General features: G+C 33.8%; 1 pseudogene; it reads left to right on the top strand.

Moving 5' to 3' along the window:
- Positions 1-5,114: 5,114 nt before the first annotated feature.
- On the top strand, positions 5,115-10,488 carry LOC120072952 (annotated as a pseudogene).
- The last annotated feature ends 17,325 nt before the right edge of the window (positions 10,489-27,813 follow it).

Here is a 27,813-nt window from a genome sequence, read left to right as displayed (position 1 = left end):
TTACGGTGTCTTCTTTCTAATTCTTTCCTTTTTATTTTTGCAATTAATTTAAAATTTATTGTATGTTTTAGTTTTTCTTATTTATTTCTAAAATTTGATAGAATTAAATTATCATATTTTTTGTCATCTTATTTGTTGCATAATTTGAATTTTTCTTATTATTTATAAAAGTGATTAATTAGTTTAATTGTTAATTTAGAAAAAAAAGTTTAATTAAACCCTATTCACCCCTCTAGGGTTGCCATATCGATCCAACAATTGGTATCAGATGGGGTTGCTCTTCTTGAATATTTAATTCTTGATAAAATCTAATTGTTTTTTATTATGGAAAACTTTAGGTTTTATCCCTTTTACCGATAGTCAATCTATTACAAAAGCCTCATTTCTTTAATGGTACTAATTATAGTTATTGGGAAAAATAGAATGAGATTTTTTTTCTGCTTTCTATTGATTATTGATTTATGGGATATTGTTGTAGAAAGGTTTTTAAATTCACAAAAGATAATGTTGGTGGTGTTAGCACTAATAAAAACCTAAGGAAGAAATGATCAATAAATGAAAAAGAAAGCATGCTCTCTTAAATGCCCAAAGCTATTAATCTGATATTTTGCTTTGAATGAAGTTGAGTAAATAAAGTAACTATTTGCAAAACGCTAAAGAGATATGGATAAATTAGAATTACTCATGAAGAAATCTGGTCAAGTAAAGAAATAAGATGACATGTTTAGTTCATCAATATGAAATATTAAAATTTGAAATGATCTATTTTCGATATGTTATTTAGATTCACTAACCTTGTCATGCTTTAGAAGGACTTGGGAAAAAGAATACTCAAATCTTGAGAAGATAAAGAAGTTATTGTGTCTTTACCTAAACACTGGGTAGCCTAAAAGTCACCGCTATTCAAGAGGCAAAGGACTCAAATTTCCTCTCCATTGATGAACTCATGGGCTCGTTAGTTGACGCATGAGATAAAGATCAAGAAACATTATGGAGGATGAGAGAAAAAGAAAGAAAAAAGTATAGCTTTAAAGACCATCTCTTTAGAAGTTGACTCCCAAAGATGAAGATGACCTTGATGAAGATGATGTTTGCCTATCTTTCATGTAAGTATAAAGAACTTCATCAAGAGAAAAAGAACATATCAAGAAGCATCTCTACAACAAAAAGAGTCAAAATGGGAAAAGAGCAAAAAGGATGAGGTAATATGCTATGAATGCAAGAGGCCGGGTCATATTAGAAATCGATTGTCCTTTTCTCAAATCATCTAAGAAATCCAAGAAGAGCAATGAAAGCTACTTGGGATTGATAGCGATGAAAGCGAAAGTGGGAAGTGATAATGAAGAAGTAGCCAATTTTTTGCTTCATGGCTCATAGTGACAAAGAGGATGAACAAATAAAATGATAAAGGTAACTCTAGAACCTCTTTCTTATAATGAATTGTTCGAAGTTTTGAAAATATGCAAATGATTAGAAAACTTAGTTCTAAGTTGTTGTGCTTAAAAAGAAAAAATACAATGTTTATATCTAGTAAAAACAAGTCTTTACTTGAAGAAATTGCTTGCTTAAAGAAGATATGGCATGATGTCTACATGCATATCCTGATGAATGAAAATTTTTTTATTTTAAATCAATCCAAAATTCAAAAGTCCATCATATGTTAATCTCTTAATGATCCACCATTCAACCAATATGATGCCACATATATACATGCAAATGGTCTGGTTATGTCATATCATCAACCACAGTATTTTCTCTATAGATTTGTTTAGGTCATATCGTCTTCGTTTTAGCTCCGATTTGAGTGATTCAAGAGGTGTTGGAATCGTTGTTCCGAGCTCTACGCTATGGACATATTAAAACACTAAGATTCTCAATAATTAAAAATTGAGTTTTTTATCATCAAAACATTGATTAATTAATTAATTAAAATTAATTAATTTGAGATTAATGGCCAAAAATCCAACAACCTATACAAGTCAAAGGACCGCTTTCATAGACAAGAGTTCACAACTCACTCAAGATTCAAGTCATGTTACCTATGGTCATGAACGACATTATATAATGATACTAAACATTTCGTGGTTTGGTCTTATACAAACTCCTTTGTATAGAATATCCCCGCTCGTATATCTATACATGAATGATCAGGATTAGATCATTTGTAGTATTTTACAACAATTGTAATACCTACAAAGCGGGTCATACTCGTAGTGTCACCACGATAAAATACCCAACCTTATGCATCTGCTACAAACCATTTAGGTTATCACTCAAACATGATCCACTCGTATGTCTCTACATACGAGATTTAGGGCATTAACCCCAATAATAAATTGGATCAAACGTGATTAAAGTCAACCCAATTCAAGCCCATGAAAGAAACTTGGAGCAAATGAAAGACTAGCCCAGACCCAACTTTAGCCCAAACCCAAAAGCAAATAGGTCCAAGCCCTACAAGACCTATGAAAATCCTCTATAAATAGAGGGCTTTACCCCTTCATTTGAAGAAGATTGGAAGAATTGTAGACTTAAACTTCTCAAGTTCAGAAGAACCAGAGATCGAAATTATTAGAAGCTTCAAAGATTAAAAGACTTCAACAAATTGTATGAATCTTCATAATCTACAAGCTAAAGATTCAATCTTCTCAAACTTAAAAAAAAGCTCACAAGTCGATTAAAAAGCTAAAGACCGATTCAAGCTGATCAACAAGTCAAAGGCTAATCCTAGCCTATCAACAAGCTAGAGGTTTATCTAAATAGATCAAGTCAGAGGCCAATCTAAATAGATCAACAAGCAAGAGATCGATCCAAGCAGATCAACAAACTGTGCTGATCTAAGTTGGAAGTCAATCCAACCCAATCAACAAGTCCAAAGGTCGATCCTCCAAGAAGATCATCAAGCCCAAAAACCGATCATCCGAAGAAGATCAACAAGCTTTGGAATTAAAGTTTATTTTTTGAGATAAAGCATCAAAGGATCAAATATTAGAGATTGTACTCACTCTATTGAAATTAATACAAATACAAAGTTCTATTCAAAGAATCAGATTTCTTTGGAAAATCTCGCTGAATTGTAATCTATTAAAATAGTAAAGTTTTTTTGTCAAAAATTAACTTAAGAACTATTTAGAACTATTCTTTAAATCTCTTGGATTGAAATGTAAATTTTGAAATTTCAAAGACCAAAAATTAACAAAATGAAAATGGAAAAAAAAGAGGGGAAAAAAAGAAAAGAAGAGAAAAAAATAAACGGATTTAAAAACCAAATATGAAAGAAGAAGAAGAAGAAGAAGAAGAAGAAGAAGAAGAAGAAGAAGAAAATTTAAACAAACAGAAAAGTTTGGTTCATTGAAAAAGAAGAAGAAGAAGAAGAAGAAGAAGAAGAAGAAGAAGAAAATTTAAACAAACAGAAAAGTTTGGTTCATTGACGGCTTGACACAATTGCTGAAAAACTTGACTTCGTCAAAGTTAATATATATAAAAGAAAAGTATGGGTGGCTAAATTTTGAATCTTAATTTCATTTACTTTTTACATTTGAAAATATTACATTTTTACCTTTAAATTTTATTAAAATGAATTTTGAATTTAATTTCACTTGCTCTATAGATTTCAATAATTTACATTTACATTTACATCCACTTATATTTTGCATGAACGATCTTTGTGGCCTGTTCGGAGTGAGGTTGGGAGGTCTTGGTGCTTGAGGGTTATCTTGCGTTTAGTGATAGATTCAAGCATCTGGTTCGTTTGATGATCGACGATGGTCGGTCATGTTTTGTTTGGTGGGATCCTTGGTTATCGGGGGTGCAATTTTTTATTCATATGGATCTACGTTGGTTTATGATACAAGGAGTGATTTGGAGGCGCATTTGTCAGAATTCTTAGATAGTGAGGGAGGTTGGAGGTGGCCTACAATAACTTGGGAGTTGATTGAGATCTAGGGTCTTATTCAGACAGTGAAGCCTAGGGTGAGGGGGAAGGATTATTAGGTTTGGGAGCCGGGTGCTAGCGGGTGATTTTCTACCGGTAATGCATAGGAGAGTTTGCATCCTCGTCGTCCTAGGGTATCTTGGGCTAGTATTTTGTGGGCGGGGTGGTACTCTGCGCCACTCCTTATGTGCGTGGTTGGTTGTGAGGGACAAGTCGGGTACGTGGGATTGGTTGAGGAGCTAGGGTGTGTTGTTAGAGGGGGGTATCATCTGTGTGGGGAAGGTATAGAGTCTCGGGATCATTTATTTTTCGAGTGTGGGTTTGGGAGAGAGGTNTAGCTGCGAGGGACAGGTTGGGTATGCGGGATTGGTTGAGGAGCTGGGGTGTGTTATCAGGGAGGGGGGGTATCATCTGTGTGGGGAAGGTATAGAGTCTCGGGATCATTTATTTTTCGAGTGTGGGTTTGGGAGAGAGGTATGGTCTAGTGTGTTGCGTCAGTTGGATTTGTCGCATTGGGTGGCGGGTTGGGATGTCGAGTTGAGTTGGTTGTGCTGAGTGGAGTCGGGTAAGGGGGTGCATAGTAAGTTGTTCCGTGTATTCTGATGTGCTTTCATCTACTACATTTGGCAGGAGCGTAATCGACAGCTACATGGAGGTCGTCCGAGGTTGGTGTCTGTTTTGTTTCACCTCATGGTCTCTACGGTTCGTGCTCGAGCTTCTTCCTGGGTTGATCTTCTTGGTCTTATCTAGCGTGTTTATGGTTGCTTTTCTTCTTTTTGAACTTTCTATTGTTCTCTATTTTATTGTTGTCCCTTGTTGTGGGGTTTTGGTTTCTCTTCTCTGGCTTTCTCCCTGGTGTTTTGGGTTCTTTTAGGTTTATATTTGGTTTGCTCAGGTTTTTTTCTTGTTGGCTTTATTTACGTTTTATTGTCCTATCTTTGCTTGTGTTTTGTTGCTTTGATGTCTTGATCCCACTTCCTCCATGTTGTATAATACTATCATCTATTCTAAAAATAATAATTTACATTTACTAATACCCTATTTGATATTTGATTGAGTTTAAAGTAATTATAATGTAAAAATTCTTAATTAATTGATGAAAACTTAGCGAAGATTAAATAATAGTCAGATGAGTAGATAAGCATCGTGTTAGAATTTTGCAATGCAATAACGCGTGAGACTAAAATGGAAGAGAAGACCGTGGACTTAATTACTTTTTCCTGATCAAATATTGAAATCCAACACCCGAAGAGATTTGAGAGAGAAGGAAAATTAATAATGGAGATGAGGAAAATGCTTGCAATACTCATCGTCCTCTCACAGTTGATACCTAAAACAATTATTTCTGCGCCAGATTTTTTCTATCAGAAGTGTTCCAACGACGTAGGCAACTACACCAACAGCAGCCCTTTCAAGAAAAATTTGGACACCGTTCTCAACTCTATCTCCACCAATTCCCAGAGCGACAAAGGTTTCTATGCCACCTTCGGCGAAGAACCAAACAGAGCCACCGCTATGGCGCTTTGTCGTGGCCCTGTCCCGTCGGAAGATTGTAGAAACTGTGTGAAAAACTCAACCCAAATGATTTCTCAAACTTGTCCTAACCAAAAGGAAGCTGCGGGGTGGTACCATGATTGCCAAATACTTTACTCAAACAGATCTATTCAAGGCGTGGGAGATATTCGTCCCAAGATATTCTATATGAACACTGGAAAAGCTTCGGACCCGAGTGGGTTTAACCAAGCACTTGGGAGGTTGTTGGATGAACTGAGAGTCCAGTTGACTGAAACAGGGACTCCAACTCTAAAGTCTGTATTCGGAGTGAAAGCGGTTCCCAAAAGTAACACAAATATATATGGGTTGTTTGATTGTTTTCCTGATTTATCTTTAACCGATTGTGATAGATGCTTCACCCATCTTCAATCTTATCTACCTGTTTGTTGTAACGCCAGCATCGGAGCTAGACTAATGGCAGGTAGTTGCCAACTTAACTATGAGATTAACCCAATCTATGCCGCCTTACTTCCACCTCCGCCGCTTTCTACCGCCGCGCCACCGCCTCTTACTCCCTCCTTTGACGATATCCCCTTGCTGTCTCTGCCTCCCACTCAAACTCAAGGTTTGTATCGCACATCACTGTATTTTAGGGGCCGAGACTATTTCTCTTCTTTTTAGGGTACATTTTACTTTCAGTTTAATACATAAATTTCAAAATTCTACGACAGTTACCTTTAAACATTTGAGTTTTTGCTTTAATTTAGTCTCTATATTTTAAGATTTACATTTTTAATTTCGATTTTCACTAAATATTCCTTTTCCGTCTTTAGAATTAATTTATATTAATAATCTAAAATCGTTAAAAGAATTATAATTAATTAATTTTCACTACTTTATCAATTTTTAAAATTAAATTTAAAATTTTACTTCATAATTTTTTTAATTAATTAATAGAAATTGATGTCAATGATTGAAAGTTGGTATTTAATAAAAAATTAAGATTAAAAATGTAAAATCTTGAAACCTGAAAACTAAATTGAAATAAAACTCAAATCTCAATAATAAAATTGTTTAATATTTTGAAACTTATAGACTAAATTGAAACAAAACTCAAAACTTAAAAAGTAGATATGTAATATTTTAAAACTTAGTGATCAAATAAAAACTAAAGCCAGAACCTAAAGACAAAAAAATATTGTTTTTGGCAATATGAGTGTAGCTCAACTAACATAGTGCTCATACTATCGACATCGAGATCAGAAATTCAATTTTTTCACCTCACACTTTAATTACAATACCTTTACAAAAAATAATATTATTCCCTTAAAACTATGTTGTGTCATTATGTCACATGACAAACAAGACATGGAAAAAACAAAAAAGTTTTAACTACCATCTAAAGGAGAAAGTCGGCAGTAAAAAACAAAAGCAATGAATTAATTTTTATTTCGTTCAGTTCATTAGAAGTTTAGTTTCCATTTTTTTTTTTTTTTTTTTGTCTTTTTTTCATTTTTTAAAAAGATTAAATCAGGCATATTCTTTTGTATTGATTGAAATTGGATTTTTTTTTTTCTCTTGACATTTTTCTATAACATACCATACATCATAATAATTGATTTTTTTTCTAAACAAATATACATGCACGATAATAAACAAACTATTTAGAAGTACTTAAGGTTACCATTTATTTTTAAAGGCATATATACCCTTGATTGGATTCGGGTTCCGATTGGTTTTTTAATCAAAAATCGATCCGAAAAAATAGTTTTTTGTTTTTTCCAAATACAAATGAAGATGCAAATCATCAACAGTTTGATTTTTTTGGTATTCTGTTGCACTCTTAGTACTATGGTAACTGTCATTCATAATTTTAAACATCACCAAATGATATCTTATTTATTTATTTATTATTTGCTCATTTTGAAGGAGTTGGCAATAATAATTCCACTAGAAGAATTTTCATAATCGTTTTTTCTTCTACGATTTCTGTTTCCATATTCATCTCCCTTATCCTCCTTTTCTTTTTGAGAAAGAGGAAGCGAAACCAAAAGGCCAAGATGATATTCAAAACAGTTGATCAATGTAAGTATTTGTTTTTTGTTTTTTGTTTTTTGTTCCCTTCTTTTATTTACTTCCTTTGGAATTAAATTAATTATATCTTAAACATTGGTTTTGGTTCCTAAATTTTAAATTTATTTTATTTTACTCTCTCCTAAAACTTTCAATAGACTACTTTGAATTCTGCTATTTTATTAGTTTCTAAATTTGTCATTTGAAAAGTTTCATATACATATAAATAGAATTTATAACCTTAATTATATGCATATGTCTCTTTCTTTCACAGCCACAAATGAAATCATCAGCATTGAGATGTTGCAATTTGATTTCGAGACTATTAAGTTAGGCACAAATGAATTTTCAAGTGAAAACAAGATTGGACAAGGTGGATTTGGAGCCGTTTACAAGGTAATTAGTAAATTATAATGATAATGATAATAATTTTTTTCGGTGAAATGAACTAATTTATTTACAAATATAGAAAAAAGTCATTGTAGTAGTGATAGACAACAATATTTTACTATATCTAAAAATATTTTTAGCAGTTTTATCATTTAAAACAATTACTGTAACGATAATAGTATCTTAAAAGTTTAAAACTCTGCCAATTAGGGTAAGCTTCCTGATGGACGAGAAATAGCTGTGAAAAGACTTGCAAAGGATTCACAACAAGGAGAGGCAGAATTCAGAAACGAAGTATTATTGGTGGCCAAACTTCATCATAGAAACTTAGTTAGGCTACTTGGATTTTGCTTGCAAAAGAATGAAAGGCTTCTCATATATGAATTTGTACAGAATGCAAGCCTTGACCACTTCATATTTGGTAAATTTTCATTCTTTTTTCTTCTTATAATATTATGGACAAGTGCATCATTTTGACATATTAATTATATAATATGGTTGATGGTATGTAGATTTTGAGAGTCAGCTCCATTAAGATTGGGAAATGCGATACAAAATTATAAATGGCATTGCACGAGGACTTCTCTATCTTCATGAAGATTCTCGTTTCTTAATCATTCATCGTGATCTCAAAGCTAGCAATATTTTGTTGGACAAGAAGATGAATCCAAAAATTGCGGATTTTGGTACAGCAAGAATGTTTGAAGTAGATGAGACTAATGGCAATACAAATAAAATTGTGGGAACTTAGTAAGTACAAAACTCAATTGTTTTACCTTTACACTTTATTTAAATAATCTTTTATATAATTATGTTTTGCAGTGGATATATGGCTCCGGAATATGCATTGGATGGACAATTTTCAGTAAAATCAGATGTATTTAGCTTTGGTGTTTTGATTCTTGAAATTATAAGTGGCCAAAAAAATATTTGTTTTCACAATGGAAAAAAAGTGGAAGATCTCTCTAGCTTTGTGAGTATATGTTTATCAATTCAACAGCAGCAACTCTTTCATCTAATATAGTTTTAAAAATCATTTTGTATAATACTTCGAGTACTAAAATTAAAAATAAATTGTTTTTGTAGGCATGGAAAAATTGGAAGGCAGGAACACCTATGAATGTGATAGATTCAAAACTAAAGGATGGTTCTACTTTTGAAATGGTGAGATGCATTCACATTGGACTCTTGTGTGTTCAAGAAAATGCAGTAGATCGACCAACAATAACTTCAGTAGTTTTGATGCTTAGTAGTTTCTCTCTCACTCTTCCCTTGCCCTCCAAACCAGCATTCTTTATGCATAGTAATATTGAAGATTCTAACACTGACAAAACCAAATCATTGGATGAGAATGGCTCAATCTGGTCATTTCAAAAGCACACCTCTTGAGCCATCACTCAATGAAATTTCAATTACTGAGCTACATCCTCGCTAGATTGTCATTGGTTTGATAATAAAAAAATTTAACTGTCAAGTAGTGATGAGATTTTGAAAAATAGTTTTAAATGGTTCATAGAGTAAGTTGGCCTAAGGAAAATATGATGTGACACTAAATTTGTGATGAGATTTTGTTGATGTGATTTTTTTAAATGAGCTGGCAAAAAGAATTAGTTTTATATTATTTATTTCTCTTATTGTCATTTTCTCTTGAGATAATTGCCCAAAAGACACATTTAAAAGGTCCAAAATGGCAAATGACCTAATTTTTGAAAAAAAAAATGTCAAGTGCTCCTTTGCTGATGTCATGACTATGTGAAATTAGGCCCTTCTTTTTCTTTTTCCTCTTCTTCTCCAGTGCGAGAAATTTTTCTCTGCACGTCGTCGTCTTCTTCTCCGACTTCTTCTCCTTCGTACATCTTCTTCTTCTCCGACACGACGAGTGCACGCGAGCAGCTCCGACGCGACCAACTCCGATGAGCAAGGGCGAGAGAAAGGAGTGATTTTGTGAATGAGAAAACAAAAAGAGGGCAAGACGAGTGAGAGTGAGAGACATAGTGATTTGTGAGTAAAAAGATAAGAGAAAGCAAGACGAGCGAGAGTGCTTTCTCGTGTGCACATGAGTATATTTTGATAATTTCACCCGAATTTGACGTCAGCAAAGGGCCATTTAACATCTTTTTCAAAAACCGTGTCATTTCACATTTTTTACCTAATTTTGGGTCATCCATTCGATAGACTATTTTCTCTTTCTCCTCATTTTGTTGGATCATGCTCCCTCTGATGGTGCTTAGGGTGATGAAATGAGATGATATGAGTTGAGATATAAACTCAACTCAATGTTTGGGAGGGTAATTTGGTATGTCATTGATGTTTTATACCATATCTACCAACAGTGCATCAGTCCTCATCACCATCAATGCCCTTATTGCCACTTCAACCACCATCCCCAATGGCTAACTCCAGTGACTTTCACTAGTGCCCAACTCCGGCTACAACCAACCACCACCGTCGACGACCAACTCCAGTAACCTCCGATGACAACCACCTCCACCACCTCCAACGGTCAATATTTTAAATAATTAGTTCAAGTAGCTTATAGTCGTTCTTCATAGTAATTTGACATTAATAAAAACACTTTTAGCATATAACAAACCAAACAAACTTGTATATAAAAAAAAAAAAAAAAAAAACTTTTGAGAAAGAGTTGTCAAACACCTGTGTGTTTTTATTTTAAATAGTTTTTATCAAAAGTGTTTAGATTAAAACAACTTTTTGAAAAATATATATTTTTTTAAAGTTAATCAACATTGAAGATTGTATCATGATAAAAAGATTATAAACTGGAGTTTGGAAGGTAAATAGAAAATTTTGATGGATATTCATGTAATTTTTTTGTGTAGGTGGACTTGGCCATTTGTTGGCACATATCATATATAATTTTTATATATCATATAACTAGGCCAAAGAATGTGGCTTTTGTATATATTTTTTATGACAACCATGTAATATGATATTAATAGAGCCATTGTAGTACAATTACATTCTGAGGATATTTCACTTACAATATAAATCTAAATTTGTTTGTGATAGGATTTATAATCATGCAACGGAAGCATTTAGAATTAATGAGTACCCTAATCACATTAAATCAAAACAGATTTTCAAATAAGAGGGTTTCAAGAATCATATACATTTGAAAAAATCTACAAAACCAAGCTGCTATTCACGATTTTTGAGCTGCAAATCAGTAGTAGACCACTAATAGATCTTCTCTACTATTCTCAGCTTTGGTATTGAGTGGTGGAACTCAAGATTGAAGTGAAATGTTAAGGAAATTGGTGAGGATTTGAGAGGATGATGAATTTTTGCAGATTTCTGTAAAATCTAGCCCTCTCCTCCCCTTCAATCTAATAATTTAAGAGTTCTTATGTGATATTTACATGCAAACACTGAATACCAACCCAATTGACACCTCAATTGGATAAAGTTAATGTCCTAGGTAGAATTAAGGAGGTTAATCCACCTCCTACTTCACAAATTGTGGGAAAATCCACTAAGGATTCAATTTTCATTTTTTTCATTTTTAATTTTTAATTAATTCAAAATTAATTAAAATCAAAAAATAATATTTCAATTTTTGAAATTGAAATAAAAATGAAAATTAATTTGATGTTAATTAATTAAACAAATTTAATTAATTAAATAATAATTTAATATCAAATATTTAATTAATCACACACCTAATTTTAAACATGAATTCTATTCATGTAATTAATATTTAAATCAATATTTAAATATTATAAACTCTAAAATTTCATTTAAATTCAATAAATTAAATGTTAATTATACCGAATATAATTATGCAAACCCTAATTTCAATTTGAACACTTCAAATTGAAAACCCTAAATTCAATTTGAACATTTCAAATTGAAATTCAATTTGAACACTTCAAATTGAAATCATTTCAAATTCACTCAATTTACTAATCCAAGATGTTAATGTTTTACAAGTTAGTAGAGGGACCTTATATACCTATAAATCATGAGCTCCAAGGATTAGAGATTAATTGGCTAAAACTCTTTAGACCGAATTAATCAATATTCGTTAACTACCGAGTCACACCACTATAGCTCGATAGTTGCACTCTCCTCACTGTAGATATATTTGTGTCCACTTGATTTAAGCAAAATCAGTAAGTCAACCATTCACAGGTTGTTCGTAATAACGGTTGAGTCAAATGCTATTTTACCCCCCAAATTACGTCTTTCTCCTTAAGTTACATTGATCCTCTGATGAACAATTAATTTGTGATCCAATCACTAAACCAGATCCCTCTCGGGCCAATGAGAGGGTGGGGTTCCTCATTCACCACAAAAGTTTTCTTCTAAAGAAGATGCTCACCTTTGACACCTAAGACTAGGTCTAAACTCGATAGGATCCAGAAATTGGTAAAGAATGGACTTCTTAGAGGTGAAGGAAAACTAGTTACGGTTTCACAGTGAAAGCAGGGATCATTCCCATTTTTCAATTCACAAAATTCCAAAATTACAGAAAACAGAAGGATAGATTATGCATTAATCAAAACTAAGTTACAACATGCTTTTGAATAAGAAATTTAGGAGAAGAATTGGGAAGGAGTAATACTTACCCTTGAAGTCAAACAATTCTTCACTTTTCCCTCGATCCATGAACACGATCCGATCTCCCAACAAAAACCCAATTAGGCACCACCACTTGAGAATCCTCTAGTATTCTCTTTTGAGATTAAGAATTCAAGCAAGAGTTGTGGGATTTTCTTGAATTCTTGATAGAGGGAAGATGAGAGATTGAGAGAGGGAAGAGAAGAAGAACTCAGAGAACTCTTCTCTGTAATTTTCTTCAGGCAGAATTTTCTGTCACATACAGAAAGAAGATGATGCAATGAGTCGTATTCCATAACCACCCACACACTGCGCGTATTAGTTTGAGAGAAGTAGGGGGAAGGAGTTGTAACTCCCTCCCTTTAATTAAATTAAAAATTAATTTAATTTAATTTAATTAATTAATATATATATATATATAATATATTTATAGTTTTATATATATATATATGGCACCTTATTATATATATAAAAAAAACTATACAAATTAACATATAGTATATATGTATATATAATATATATATATACTATATGTTATATCAAATATAACACATCACCTATAGTTTTATATTGTATTAGATACAACATAACCTATTGTTTAATTTTCTCTCATCAATGTATGACATTTAATATAAATCACATTTATACTAAATTCAATTGTATGAATCTCGTCCATATAATTAATATTTGAATCATATTCAAATATTTAATTCCTCTCAACTATTTATGGTATTTAATATAAATCATATTTATATTTAATTTAATTTATGAATCTCATCACATAATTAGTATTTGAATCATATTCAAATTCCTCTCAAAATACTTTATATTATAATGTATCAAATACATTATATTAATTATATCACATATAATTAATTTAATTAATTATATCATATATAATTGATTTAATTAATTATATCATATATAATTGATTCTCACAATTAATTTGAACAATTCAAATTAATCTAAAATTAATTCTCAACTAAATCCTTGTTGAGCTACAGAAAGAACCTTATGGACTTATAGATTGAAGTTCCAATTGTACTTGGATAATTAAATAAACTCTCACAATTAATTTGAACAATTCAAATTAATCTAAAATTAATTCTCAACTAAATCCTTGTTGAGCTACAGAAAGGACCTTATGGACTTATAGATTGAAGTTCCAATTGTACTTGGATAATTAAATAAACTCTTTAAATAAATTACCCAACATTCATTAACTGTCGGTCATTCCACTAAAGACCGAGAGTTGCACTCTTTACACTACAAATATATCTATGTGTCCATTGGATATAACCAATCAACAGTGCAATGACCCTTCACAAATTACTCGTAAGTACAATTGGGCCTAAATTATTGTTTTGCCCTTGTAGTTACATCTAACTCCTTAAGTATCACTGATTCTTCTAATAAACAACAAGTCATAGTCCAACTATGACCAAGTCCCTCTCAGGCCAAGAGATGGTGTGGCCACATTGTTTAAGCTCCAGAATCTATAGAAGTATATCAGCATACAGTGGAAGCAACAAGGATTAATAAGCATTCTAATTCATTAATTTTAGCTATAAATAAAGCATGCTCATACAATAACAAAAGAGTTTCAAGCAATACCTTTGTAGAACTTCTTTTATCTCAAAATCAGCTGCAAAACTTCTCCAAATTTCATTGTGGACCACCTCAAGATCTTCCTCACTATTCTCTTGGAGTTTTAGATTGAGTTGTAGGACTCAAGATAAGCTTGAATGAAGGGAATTTGGAGAAGAACTCACTGCAACAACCCACTTGAAGAACGGCTTATCCAAACCGATTTTTTCAGCAAAAACTCAATTGATGCATGTCTCAATTCCACTCCAATATTCTCTATTTATTGCAGGACTCTCATGCAAAGAAGATGGCTGCATGAGATGCAGCTCATGCTTGAAGTATTGAAGCTTGAGTCAAGTGGAAGTTGTGATAGCTAGTTGAACGTGATAATGGAAAAACCCATAATTCCATTTTGTGTGTTTTTTTTTTCTTTTGCAATTTTTTATTTTCAAAATGATTTCTAAAATCAATTTTTTTTTTCAAAACTGAAAACTTCATTAATTTTATAAAATTAATTTCACAAATGAATTTTCTAAATAAAATTAATAATTAATTAATTAAACAATTTAATTAAGTTTAATTAATTTAATATCAAATATTAAATTAATTTTACACAAATTTCACTTTCATGAATTTAATATTTAAATCATATTTAAATATTAATTAATTCTCCAATTTCGTTTAATTCTAAAATTAAACGTGTAATTCTATCTCATATAATTACTAATTCCCTTAATTCTAATTTGAACGTTTCAAATTAACTTATCAAGCTACTCTAAAGCTAATCCATTTACGAGCTAGTAGAAGGATCTCGCAGACCTACAGATCATGGGCTCCAACGATCCAAGATTAATTGCCTAAACTCATAACACCGAATTACCCCCATTCGTTAAATAATGGGTCATTCCACTAAAGCTCATAGTTGCACTCCCCTCACTGTAGATATGTTATGTCCACTCGATATAACCATGATTAGTAAGTTAACCCTTCACAGGTTGTTCGTAATAACGGCTAGGTCAAATGTCTGTTTTACCCTCGAGATTACCTATTTTTCCTTAAGTCTCACTGATCCTCTAATGAACAATTGATTAGTGATTCAATCAACATATCAAGTTCCTCTCGAGTCAGTGACAGGGTGGGGCCCCTTGTTTAAGACCTAGAGTCAACACTTAAGGGAACAACCTTATCCCTGAAAACGGATAGGAGTGAATTCCATCTTGCACTTTATGTCTCTAGCTATCTACCCGGTCTTAACCTTGAAATGGAGGTTTATTGAGTTGGCGCTATTGAGCCAACCCTCACTATGCAAATCTAAAGATAATCCTGAATAAATAGAAGTTCATAGTTAGCTTAGGATTAAGGTCAAGTTACTTGGATCATCGCTTTGAAATAGTCAGTCTTAAACAGTAAACAACGTTATAAAGCAAGAGTGACTGATTTTGTGGTCCGATCTTGTACAAACCCATATCACATGACGCCCCCACTCCCCATGTCATAATATGTGCGAATTAGGATCACATCGTCGTAGCACTTTACAACTCCTTGTAACAACTACAGAGTGGGCTGCATCTGATAGTGTTACCAAAATAAAACACCTAACCTCATTCATATACTATAAATCATTTTGACTATTTACTTGAACTTGATCCACTTTTATGTCTCCACATAAAGTTTAAGTACTCATGTAATAGTTATGGTTCTTTTAGTTTATCGGATTTCTAAAACGAAATAAGCAATACATATTTTCAAAAATAATTGAATTTTCAGAATAAGTTTTATTGTTTATAAACCACGAGTTTTAGGAATAAAACTCAACAGAATCAACACTTAAGGGAGCAATTTATCTACTTATCTCGACATCAGGAAATGAGTAAATTTTGTCTTGTGTATCTGCATTTCCAACTCCTCAATTAGACGAATCCCCAAAATTGTAGGCATATTGAGTTGGTAATTTGGCTACTGTCACCCATACAAATCAAATGACCGCCTTCATGAGTAGGAATTCACAACTCACTCAGGATTCAGGTCATGTCACCTATGGTCATCCTGGTGAAATGTAAGTCTCTATTATTAACGGTGTTATATAATGAAACTAACCATTTTGCGGACGGTCTTATAGAAACTTTTTATATAGGATACCCTCGCTCATATGTCTCCACTTGAATGATCAGGATCAGATCATTTGTAGCACCTTACAATACTTGTAACACCTACAAAGCGGGTCATATCCAGTGTCACTAGGATAAGGTACCCAGTCTTATCCATTTACTAAAGACCATTTAGGTTATTATTTAAACAAGATCCATTTGTATGTCTCTACATACTTGTTTAAATTACATAAAATAACCTAGGATCTTTAGTTCATTGGATTGAGTGTATGCTCATAAAATAACAATTATTTTATTAATAACAATTTATTTATACAATATTTACAAACTATGAGAAAACAAGAGATTTAGGATATCAATCCCAACAATCTCCCACTTGTCTTAAAGCTTAGGGAGTCTATTGCACAATACAAATAAAGTACAAAATACAAAAAACTAGGGCATATACTATACCCCAGTAACATCTCCAACTTGCCCTAGACAATATGCCACATATCATATAGACTCAAACTTTCTAGATGACCCTCGAATACTTTAGCCATGAGAGCCTTTGTAAACAAATCAACAACATTATGCTCTGAAGCAATCTTCATGACAATCATGTCACCTCGATGCACAATCTCTCAAATCAAGTGATATTTCCGTTCAATGTGTTTGCCTTTTAGATGACTCCTAGGCTCCTTACAATTTGCCATAGCATCGTTGTTATCGCAATAGAATGTGATGAGCAAAGACATATTTGGAACAACTTCCAAATCAGTAAGGAACTTCTTAAGCGAAACAGCCTCTTTAGCAGCTTCACAAGTAACTATGTATTCGGCTTCCATAGTGGAGTCTACGATGCATCCTTATTTGATGCTTCGCCAAACTATAGCTCTTCCATTCAAAGTAAACATGAACCTGATGTGGATTTCCAAGAATCCCGATCAATTTGAAAGTCAGAGTCCGTGTATCCTGTAAGGATTAAATCCCTATCTTCATAGACAAACATATAGTCATTCGTTCTCCGAAGATACTTGAGGTAATTTTTTACTGTTGTCCAGTGATCTAATCCTAGATTGGGTAGATATCAACTGATAATAGGTGTGTGCACGGTTCAGTTTGGTCCGATTTTGGGTCAAACCATGAATCGAACCAAAGTCCACGGTTCTCTAGTAAACAGAATCGTGGAAACCGATTTCCATCGATTTCGGTTCCTAAACTGAACCAACCTTAATCGGTTCAGGTCGATTCGATTTGGTTTATAACCGATGGTTTTTTTTTTTTTTTAATTAGACAAAAAGATTGGGCTTATGGGCTTATGGACTTATGTTAAGGGTTAGGCTTATGGACTGACCAGTATTACTTAATATCTAATAATACTTTTACTAATATAATATTTAATAAATATTATTTATATTAATAAATATTAATATATAGGGTCAGTTTGGTACGATTTTTTTGCTTCTTCGGGATAGAGAACCGTTGACCGAATCGAACCAGTCGATTCGACTACTTAGTGAATCGATAGTTGCTTCTTTTAAAAAAAATGGGACCAAACCAGTTAGTTCGATCGAGTTCTTCAGTTTTGGTCGGTTCCTGCACACCCTTAACTGACAATCCCTACTGCATCACAAATGTCAAGTCTAGTACATAACATTACACACATAAGGTTACCAACAACGGTGCATAGAGAATTCGTATCATTTCCTCAACCTCTTGAGGAGTCTTAGGACATTATTCCTTAGACAATACAATTCTATGCCTGAAAGGTAATAAACCCTTCTTGGAATTGTGCATCGAATATCTGACAACATTTTGTCAATATGTGTTGCCTGAGACAAGACCAGCCTTTTGTTCTTACGATCCCTGATGATCTGGATCCCTAGAACAAACTGTTGCTCTCCTAAATCTTTCATTTGAAATTGGGCGGCCAGCCAGTTTTTTATATCAGTAAAAAAAATTTACATCATTTCGAATGAGTAGGATATCATCCACATACATTACGAGGAAAGCTACTAAGCTGTCGATGATTTTCTTGTAAACACAAGGCTCATCAACATTCTAATCAAAGCCATAAGATTTGATCATCAAATCTTATATTCAAGGATCGAAATGCTTGTTTCAGTCCATAAATTGTCCGATTAAGTTTGCAAACCTTTTGCTCTTGATCTTATTCAACGAATCCTTCTGATTGATTCATGTAAATGATCTCTTCAAGATTACCATTCAAAAAGGTAGTCTTGACGTCCATTTGTCATATTTCATAGTCATAATATGTGGCTATAGACAAGAAAATTCTGATAGACTTTAACATGACAACAGGTGAGTTAGTTTCTTCATAGTTCACTCCTTCAACCTGAGTATAACCCTTTGCCACAAATCTAGTTTTAAAGGTTTGTACCTTTCCATCTACACATTTTTTTTTCTTTTGTAGATCTATTTATAATCTATAGGTTTTACCTCATTGAGTTGATCTACAACCTCACAGGAAAATTTGATGTACATGGACTCCATTTTTTTATTCATGGCTTTAAGACAATTGATCCTTGTAAACCCCGAACCCTATTTTTCCTACTTAAATATGTTTATTGATGTGGTTAGTATGATGAATGAGTTAACATGTGAGTTATTGTTAAATTGTAGGGAAATGAGTGAAGAATCGGGAATTGAAGAAGGAAAAATTTAAGTGTAGAAAGACATGGCTCTCGAGTGAATATGAGTTAGCATAACAAGAAGAAAATTTTGGCTAAGTGTTTCCATGGATATTGGCCTAGTGATGGACGTTGATGTGAAGACAGTAGGCGATGACCTTGCCTTTTGAGGTTAGGCGAGCTCACTTTGGTGGCTAAGTATGGTCGAGTGATGTTACTAGGAGATGGAGAAGTGCAAGCCAAGGTGGTCGAGTTTGACACATGAGGACACCATGTGTTGATAAGGGTGAGCAGCAATCAAAGGCTTGTTGAGGTTAGTGAAGGGTGTGCTGAGCGTTGGTAAGGTGGGCGATGCTAGGCAAGGCATGGCTTGAGGCGTTGGCTTGGGTGCTGGCTAGTTGATGTGTAATAGACAAAAGCTTGTCATGCGATGATGAATGGATGCGTTGATTAGGCTCTGCGAGGTTAGGAGCTAGGTGATGCGATGGTTGCAAGCCAAGGAGCCAAGGCATCAGCCTTAAGTAAACGTGTCGAATGAGGCATGAGATAGTGACAGTGTTGGTCCTAAAGCATGCATCAATTGGATGGTATGTGTTGTTAGGGCTATCATGTGTTGAAGATAGCTGAAGGCAAGGGCTTATGTTGAGGGCCAAGGGAAGGTGATCAGCTTAAACACCGTTTAAGTGGCCACCTTTTTAGGTTTTATGACCTAAAACTCGTGGTTTGTAAACAATAAAATTTATTTTGAAAATTCAATAAGTTGTATTGAATATATGAATTGCTTATTTCGTTTTAGAAATAAATCCAATAAACTAAAAGATTCATGACTATTATATGAGTACTTGAACTTTATGTGGAGACATAAAAGTGGATTAGGTTCGAGTAAATAGCCAAAATGATCTATAGTATATAGATAAGATTGAGTGTCTTATTCTGGTAACACTATTGGATGTGGCCCACTTAGTAGTTATTAAAAGAGGTTGTAAAGTGCCCTAGACAATGTGATCCTAATTTATAGATGTTATGATATGAGGAGTGGGGGCATCCTGTGCAATGAGTTTGTACAAGATCCGACCAAGAAATTAGTTACTCTTACTTTATAACGTTGTTTACTATTTAAGACTGACTATTTCAAAGCGATGACCTAGGTAACTTGACCTTAATCTTGAGCAAACTATGAACTCCTGTTTATTCGGGGTTATCCTTGGATTTGCATAGATGAGGGTTGGCTCAACAGCACCGACTCAATAAACCTCCATTTTAGGGGTAAGAACAGGTAGATAGCTAGGGACATAGGTTATAAGATGGAATTCACTCTTACCCACTTCTAGGGATAATAAAGAGGTTGTTCTCTTAAGTGCTGACTCCGGGTCTTGAACAAGGGATCCCATTAGTGAATGAATCATAACCCAATTGTTCATTAGAGGATCAGTGGAAGCATAAGGAACAAGACGTAATATCGAGGGTAAAACATCATATTAACCCAACCGTTATTACAAACAACCTGTGAAGGGTCGACTTACTAATTATAGTTAAATCAAGTGGACACAAATATATCTATAGTGAGAAGAGTGCAACTATCAAGCTATAGTGGTGTGACTCGATAGTTAACGAATATTGATTAATTCGGTCTAAAGAGTTTTTAGAAATTAATCTAAAATCGTTAGATCTCACGATCTGTAGGTCCATAAGGTCCTTCTACTAGCTCGTAAAACATGAACACCTTGAATTAGTAAATTGAGTGAATTTGGAATGATATCAATTTGAAGTGTTCAAATTGAATTTAGGGTTTGAATTTGAATAGTTCAAATTTAAATTAGGGTTTGTATAATTATATTCGATATAATTAAATAACGTTTAATTTATCTAAATTAAACGAAATTGGAGAGTTTATAATATTTAAATATTAATTATAATGAATAGGATTCATGTTTAAAATTAGGTGTGTGATTAATTTAATATTTGATATTAAATTACTATTTAATTAATTAAGTTTTTTTAATTAATTAAAAATCTAAACTAATTTTCATTTTTATTTCAATTTCAGAAATTGAAATATTAGTTTTAATTTTAATTAATTTTGAATTAATCAAAATTAAAGATTGAAAATGGAAATTGAAATTTTGAACTTGGTAATGGAACTTTCCACATTTTGTTGAAGTAAGGAGGTGTTTCTCCTAAATCACCACAGGTGTTTCTCCTAAATCAACACACCCTGCCCATTAATTTCATGCATTTTGAAGTGGCATCAGTTGGTCTCTTGAGTGATTGCATGAAAGGGAATGATAAAACTCTTCAATTTGGAGATTGAAGAGAGGAAGAAGGCAGAAAACTAGTTTTGTAGAAATTATTTTTCCCTCTCTTCAAACTCACACCAATTCCTTCACAAATTCAGTTCAATTGTGAGTTCCACCACTCAAATTCAATGATGAAAATAGTAGAGATCTCTTGGTGGTCCACGACTTCAATTAGAGGAGATTGCAGCTCAAATTCGTCTCTGAAGAGGATGCTGAAACCTTCTTAATACTTCACAAATTCCTTCACAAATTCAGTTCAATTGTGAGTTCCACCACTCAAATTCAATGATGAAAATAGTAGAGATCTCTTGGTGGTCCACGACTTCAAAGGTATGTGTTGAAACCTTCTTAATACTCCATGAACATGCTTATATTGATGTCAAAATTAAGGAATTAGAATGCTTAATGATCTTGTTTTCTTCCGCTACCTGTTTCTGTATTTCAACATTTCTAACCTTAACTGAGTGAAAGTGTAACTCATTAAGAAAAGAGGGCTTATAGTAAGTATATATGTTTATCTTGTACATGTTATATGTTTTCTCTATTTTTCAAGTTTTCAAAATAAATAACAACGGCATGCGCGTTCATATGCTTCCGCTATGGAATTCTATTCCTTCAAAATGAGCCTGAGAATGTTAAAGAGGAATAATAAAATTAAAAAAATTGCTTAACTTCCCACTAAGGTGGTTAGAGAGAAAAAATGAATTAATTATTAAATAATAATAATTGTAAATAAATATGATAATCGACTTATCATATTATATTTATAATTTATAGTTTTAATATTGCATCATATACAATATAAACTATATTTCTTTTTCTCTATTTTATGACATTTAATATAAATCATATTTATATTAAATTTAACAACTATGAATCTCATTCATAGATAATATATTTGAATCTTATTCAAATATTTGTTCCTCCAATTAAACTATAATGTATCATATACATTATGTCAATTATATCATATATAATTGAATTAATTGAATTATATCATATATAATTTAATACATTTATTTTAATATCATATATAATTAAACTTCCCTTCTCTATTATTTAAACCTTCAAATTGAACCCAAAAACGCGATCTCAACTAAATCTTTTTGAGGCTACAAGGGGACCTTATGACCTGTAACTTGAAGCTCCAACGGTATGTGAATAATATTGAACTCTTAATCACATATCCACCATCCGTTTAACTGTCAGGCACTCCACTAAAGACCGACAGCTGCACTCTTTCCCACTACAGATATATTTATGTGTCTATTGGATATAACCAATCAATAGTACGATGACCTTTTCACAAATTGCTCGTAAGTATAATTGGACCAATTACTGTTTTGCCCTATAGTTATATCTAACTCCTTAAGTACACTGATCCCTCTAATGAAACAATAGATCATAGTCCCACTATGACTAAACCCCTCTCGAGCCATAGAGAGGGTGTGGCGCCATAATTGTTCAAGACTCGGAATCAGCCTTAAGGGAGTAATTTATCTACTTACCCCTGCTTGGGGGAAGAGTAAATATTAATCTTGTGTAGTTGAGTTCCCAGCTCCCTAATCAGACGAATCCCCAAAATGGTAGGCTTGTTGAGTCGGCAATCTGGCCATTCTCAACGATGCAAATCAAAGGACCGCCCTCATAGGCAAGAATTCACAACCTCACTCAGGATTAAGGTCATGTTACTATGGTCATCCTAGTGAAAGAAGTCGTCAATTTGAATGGCGTCATTATAACGAAACTAAACATTTTGTGGTCCGGTCTTATATAAACTCCTTTGTATAGAATATCTCCACTCACATGTCTAATACATGAATGATTAAGATCAGATCATTTGTAGCACTTTACAACATTTGTAACACCTATAAAGGGAGCCCTACTCGTAATGTCACTAGGATAAGGTATCCAATCTTATCCATATACTGCAAACCATTTAGGTTATCACTTAAACTGATCCACCTGTATGTCTCCACATACATGTTTAAGTTACAACGATAACCTTGGATGTTAGTTTATTGGTTTGTGGTTAATGCAACAAAAATATCATATATTTCATAGACAAAGTGAATAAAAATATCAAATATTATTAATCATAGAAATATTTGTTCATACAAAGTTTACAAACTATAGAACCCTACGAGATTTAGGACATCAACCCCAACAAAATTGTCTTGAAGTATCAGTGACACCAAGTGATAAGGTTGGCTCTAATAATACTAGTATGGGTGATCAAGCTAAAATTGATGTCTCTAATATTGTTGAGGAACACTCACATGCTTCTGAGGAGAAGGAAGCAAGTAGTAGTACCCATAGTCTTGATGATGGAACCTCAAAATATAACGTTCCAATTAGCAAATTAAAACATAAAATTTTTTTAACAAAAAATAGAGTCAAGAAGAATGTTGTTAACTTTTCGAAGCCCAGTACACATGGTGAAAACGAGTCTGACTCAAAGTGGATTGATGAAGAAGAACAATTGTCTACTGAAGATCCACAAATGATGAAGAATAAGGACAACTTGAAAACTGAATCTAAAAATAGAGTCAAGAAGAATGTTGTAGCTATGCCTTTGGATGGTATTTTATTTCACACTGAAGACAACGCAAAAATGTGGACGTTTGTGGTTACTAAAAGAATTATTATCTAAAATGACTTTTTTGAACAAGTTCAAAACTGCCTTAAGATAATGGAGTTACTGGTGACGATGATATTATGAGAACTGTTTTGAATCTTGGGCCTTATTATCTACAATTGGTGCATGAATTTTAAATTGTCGAGACAATTTGATAGTGAAGGTTGTTCTAATTTTAGAAAGGTCCATGTACGAGAACATTGTTTTGTACTCACTACTTCAATTATTAATAAATTTTTTGATCAACAAGTCCTTATAAAGGTTATTGAATAAAGGCCCTCTATGTATGTTCTCAAAGAATTTTTATCAAAGAGAACCTATGAACAGAAGCAAGATCGTTCAAAATTCATTATGACAGAATTACAAACATTCACAATACAAACTAGTTATGAAATTCAGAACAAATTACGACATGCTTTGATAAATTAAATACCAAATAACAAGAGACATACCTTTTGACGAAATCTTCTTCTACCTTTCTCTCGCTCTCGTGGATTCTTGGATCAGCACATCTCATTGTCGCTTAGAATGCCAAGCCAATCGTCTACCCAAATCTCTCGTTGTCGCTTAGCACACAAATAGTCTTCTCCATGAACAAGCAGCCTCTTGGATACCACCACTTAGTAACCTTGGTATTCTCGGAGTGAGAATCCAGGAGGTGTAGGCTCTATTAGATTTGGTAGAGGGAAGGAGGAAACAACGATCGAATTCAACGACCAAGCAAGTGGGAGAGGTTTGTGTCTATCGTATAAACTGTGGTGCTTGATCGTTTAGTAAAGGTACACGATCATTTAGAAAATAAGGTGTGACCGTTTACAAAATCATTTAATGAAGTTCGTTCACCATGCGATCGTTTAGTAAAAGTTATGCGATCGTTTAGACAATGGTGCGTGTACATGATCGTTTAGATAAACACTTGAAGCTATCGTGTAGGCTCTCGTGAGATAAATGATAGGCAGTGTACTCGAATGAAGCGATGCAACAATACACTTCCTAAAATGAAAATATTTTTCATTTTATCCTTCAGTTATGAAAAATTGAATGAAACCTCCCACTTTCAGGCACGGTTAAGGAGAAACCACCAACAATTATCTCATAATTTTTTTAATTATAAATAAATATAATAACTAACTTATCATATTATATATATATATATATATATAACCTATAGTTTAAATATCACATCACATGCAACATTTAAACCATAGTCCTTTTTTCCATTACTTGATGTAAATCATATTTACATCATTTTTCCCAATTAATATATCTCATACATCATGTCAACTATGTCATATATAATTGAACCAGTTTAATCATATCATATATAATCAAACTCCCTCTTGTCAATTTGAACACTTCAAACTGACCCAAAAACTGATTCTCAACTTGAGTCCATTGAGCTACCAAGGGGACCTTATGGACCTGTAGCTTGAAGCTCCAACGGTACGTGAATAGCTGATTAAACTCTTTAGCCACGAGATCCACCATCCGTTAACTGTCAGGTACTCCACTAAACACTGACAGCTGCACTCTTCTCACTACAGATATATTTCTGTGTCCATCGGATATAACCAGTCAACAGTACGATAACCCTCCACAGATGCTCGTAAGTACAACTAGATCAATTTACCGTTTTACCCCTATAGTTACATCTAACTCCTTAAGTACCACTGATCCCTCTAATGAATAATATATCATAGTTCTACTATGAGTGGACACCTCTCGGACCATGAGAAGATGTGTGGCACCACATCGTTCAAGCCCTAGAATGAGCCCTTAAGGGAGCAATCTATCTACTTACCGCTGCTTCGAGGAAGAAATGAATTCCATCTTGTGTAGTTGAGTTCCCAGCTCCCCAATCAAACTAATCCCTAAAGTGGTAGGTTTGAGTCAGCGATGTGGCCACTCGCACCCATGCAAATCAAAAGACTGCCCTCAAAGGCAAGATTTCCTAACTCATTCAGGATAAAGGTCATATTACCTATGGTCATCCTAGTGAAGTGAAGTCTCTTTCATGAATGACGTTATATAACGAGACTATACACTTCATGGTCTGATCTCATACAAACTCTTTTGTATAGGACACCCCCGCTCGCATGTCTTCACATGAATGATCAGGATCAGACCATTTATAGTACGTCACAACACTTGTAACTATCTACAAAACGGGTCGCATCCACCAGGATAAGGTTTTCCTCCTATATCCATATACTATAGACCATTTTGGTTATCACTTAAGGCATGATTCACTTGTATGTCTCCACATACATGCTTAGTTACAATGACAACCAGGGATCTTAGTTTATTGGTTTGTGGTAAAAACAAATAAAACATCTCATGTTTTATAGACAAAAGTGAAGAAAATATCTCATATTATTACATCAAAAGCGTTTTCTCAATACAGGTGTTTACAAACTACAGGACCCAGTGAGAATTTAGGGCATCAACCCCAACAATCTCCCACTTGTTCTAAAGCGAGTGGGGTGTACATAATAACAAGTACAGAACAATAAACTAGGGCACTGAGGCCCAGTACAAAAATCTCCCACTTGTCCTAGTCCAACTTCGGTCGGTCCCGTAGACCCATACTCTAAAGGTGACCCTCAAAACTGTATTCGTGAGAGCCTTCGTAAATGGGTCAGCAACGTTGTGCTCTGAAGCGATCTTTGTGACTATCACATCCCCTCGATGCACTATCTCACAGATGAGATCATACTTCCGCTCTATATGTTTTTCGTGCTTATGACTCCTAGGCTCCTTGGAGTTTTCCACAGTACCACTATTATCACAATAAATGGTGATGGGCCTAGACATGTGTGGAACAACTTCCAAATCAATTAGTAACTTCCTGAGCCAAATGGCCTCCTTAGCAGCTTCGCAAGTCGCTACATACTCAGCCTCCATTGTGGAGTCGATAATGCACCCCTTCTTAGTGCTTCGCCACACTACAGCTCCTCCGTTAAGAGTGAACACTGAGCCTGAAGTGAATTTTTGAGAATTTTTATCAGTCTGAAAGTCAGAGTCCATGGATCCATTAAGGATAAAATCCTTAGATCCATACACGAGTATGTAGTCCCTCGTTCTTCGAAGATACTTGAGGACATTCTTGACAACAGTCCAGTGACCCTGTCCTAGATTAGACTGATACCTACTGACTATCCCTACAGTGTAACAGATGTTCGATCGATTACACAGCATCACATACATCAGACTGCCAACAGTAGATGCATAGGGGACCTGTCTCATCTCCTCAACCTCTTGAGGTGTCTTAGGACACATTTCCTTAGACAATGTAACTTCATGCCTAAAAGGTAATAGGCCCTTTTTGGAGTTCTCATCGAGTACTTGAGCAACATCTTATCAATGTAAGATGCCTAAGACAGCGCTAACACTTTGTTCTTTCGATCCCGAAAGATCTGAATACCAAGAACAAACTGAGCCTCTCCCAAATCTTTCATTTGGAATTGGGTCACTAACAAGTTCTTAACTGATGTCAGTAGACCTACATCATTCCCAATGAGTAGGATATCGTCTACATATAACACTAGAAAAACTACTGAATAGTTGATGATTTTCTTGTAGACACAAGGATCATCAACGTTTTGGTCAAAGGCATATGATTTGATCACAGTATCAAATCGAATGTTCTAAGATCGAGATGCCTGTTTCAACCCATAAATGGACCGATTCAGTTTGAAAACCTTTTGCTCTTGACCTTAGGCTATGAATCCTTCAGGTTGTGCCATATAAATAGTCTCCTCAAGATTATCATACATAAAGGCAGTCTTGATGTCCATTTTCCATATCTCATAGTCACAATATGAGGTAATAGACAGGAGGATGCAAATAGACTTTAACATGGCAACAGGCGAGAAATTCTCCTCATAGTTGACTCCTTCCACCTGGGTATAACCCTTTGCCACAAGTCTAGCCTTGAAGGTTTGCACCTTCCCATCAGTACCCCGTTTCCTCTTGTAGATCCATTTGCAACCTATAGGTTTTACCCCATCAGGTTGATCTACAAAATCTCATACCGAGTTGAAGTACATCGACTCCATCTCGAGATCCATGGCTTTGA

Source organism: Benincasa hispida, chromosome 3, assembly GCF_009727055.1.
Source record: "Benincasa hispida cultivar B227 chromosome 3, ASM972705v1, whole genome shotgun sequence".
NCBI lineage: Eukaryota > Viridiplantae > Streptophyta > Magnoliopsida > Cucurbitales > Cucurbitaceae > Benincasa > Benincasa hispida.
This window is presented reverse-complemented; position numbering and strand designations above follow the sequence as displayed.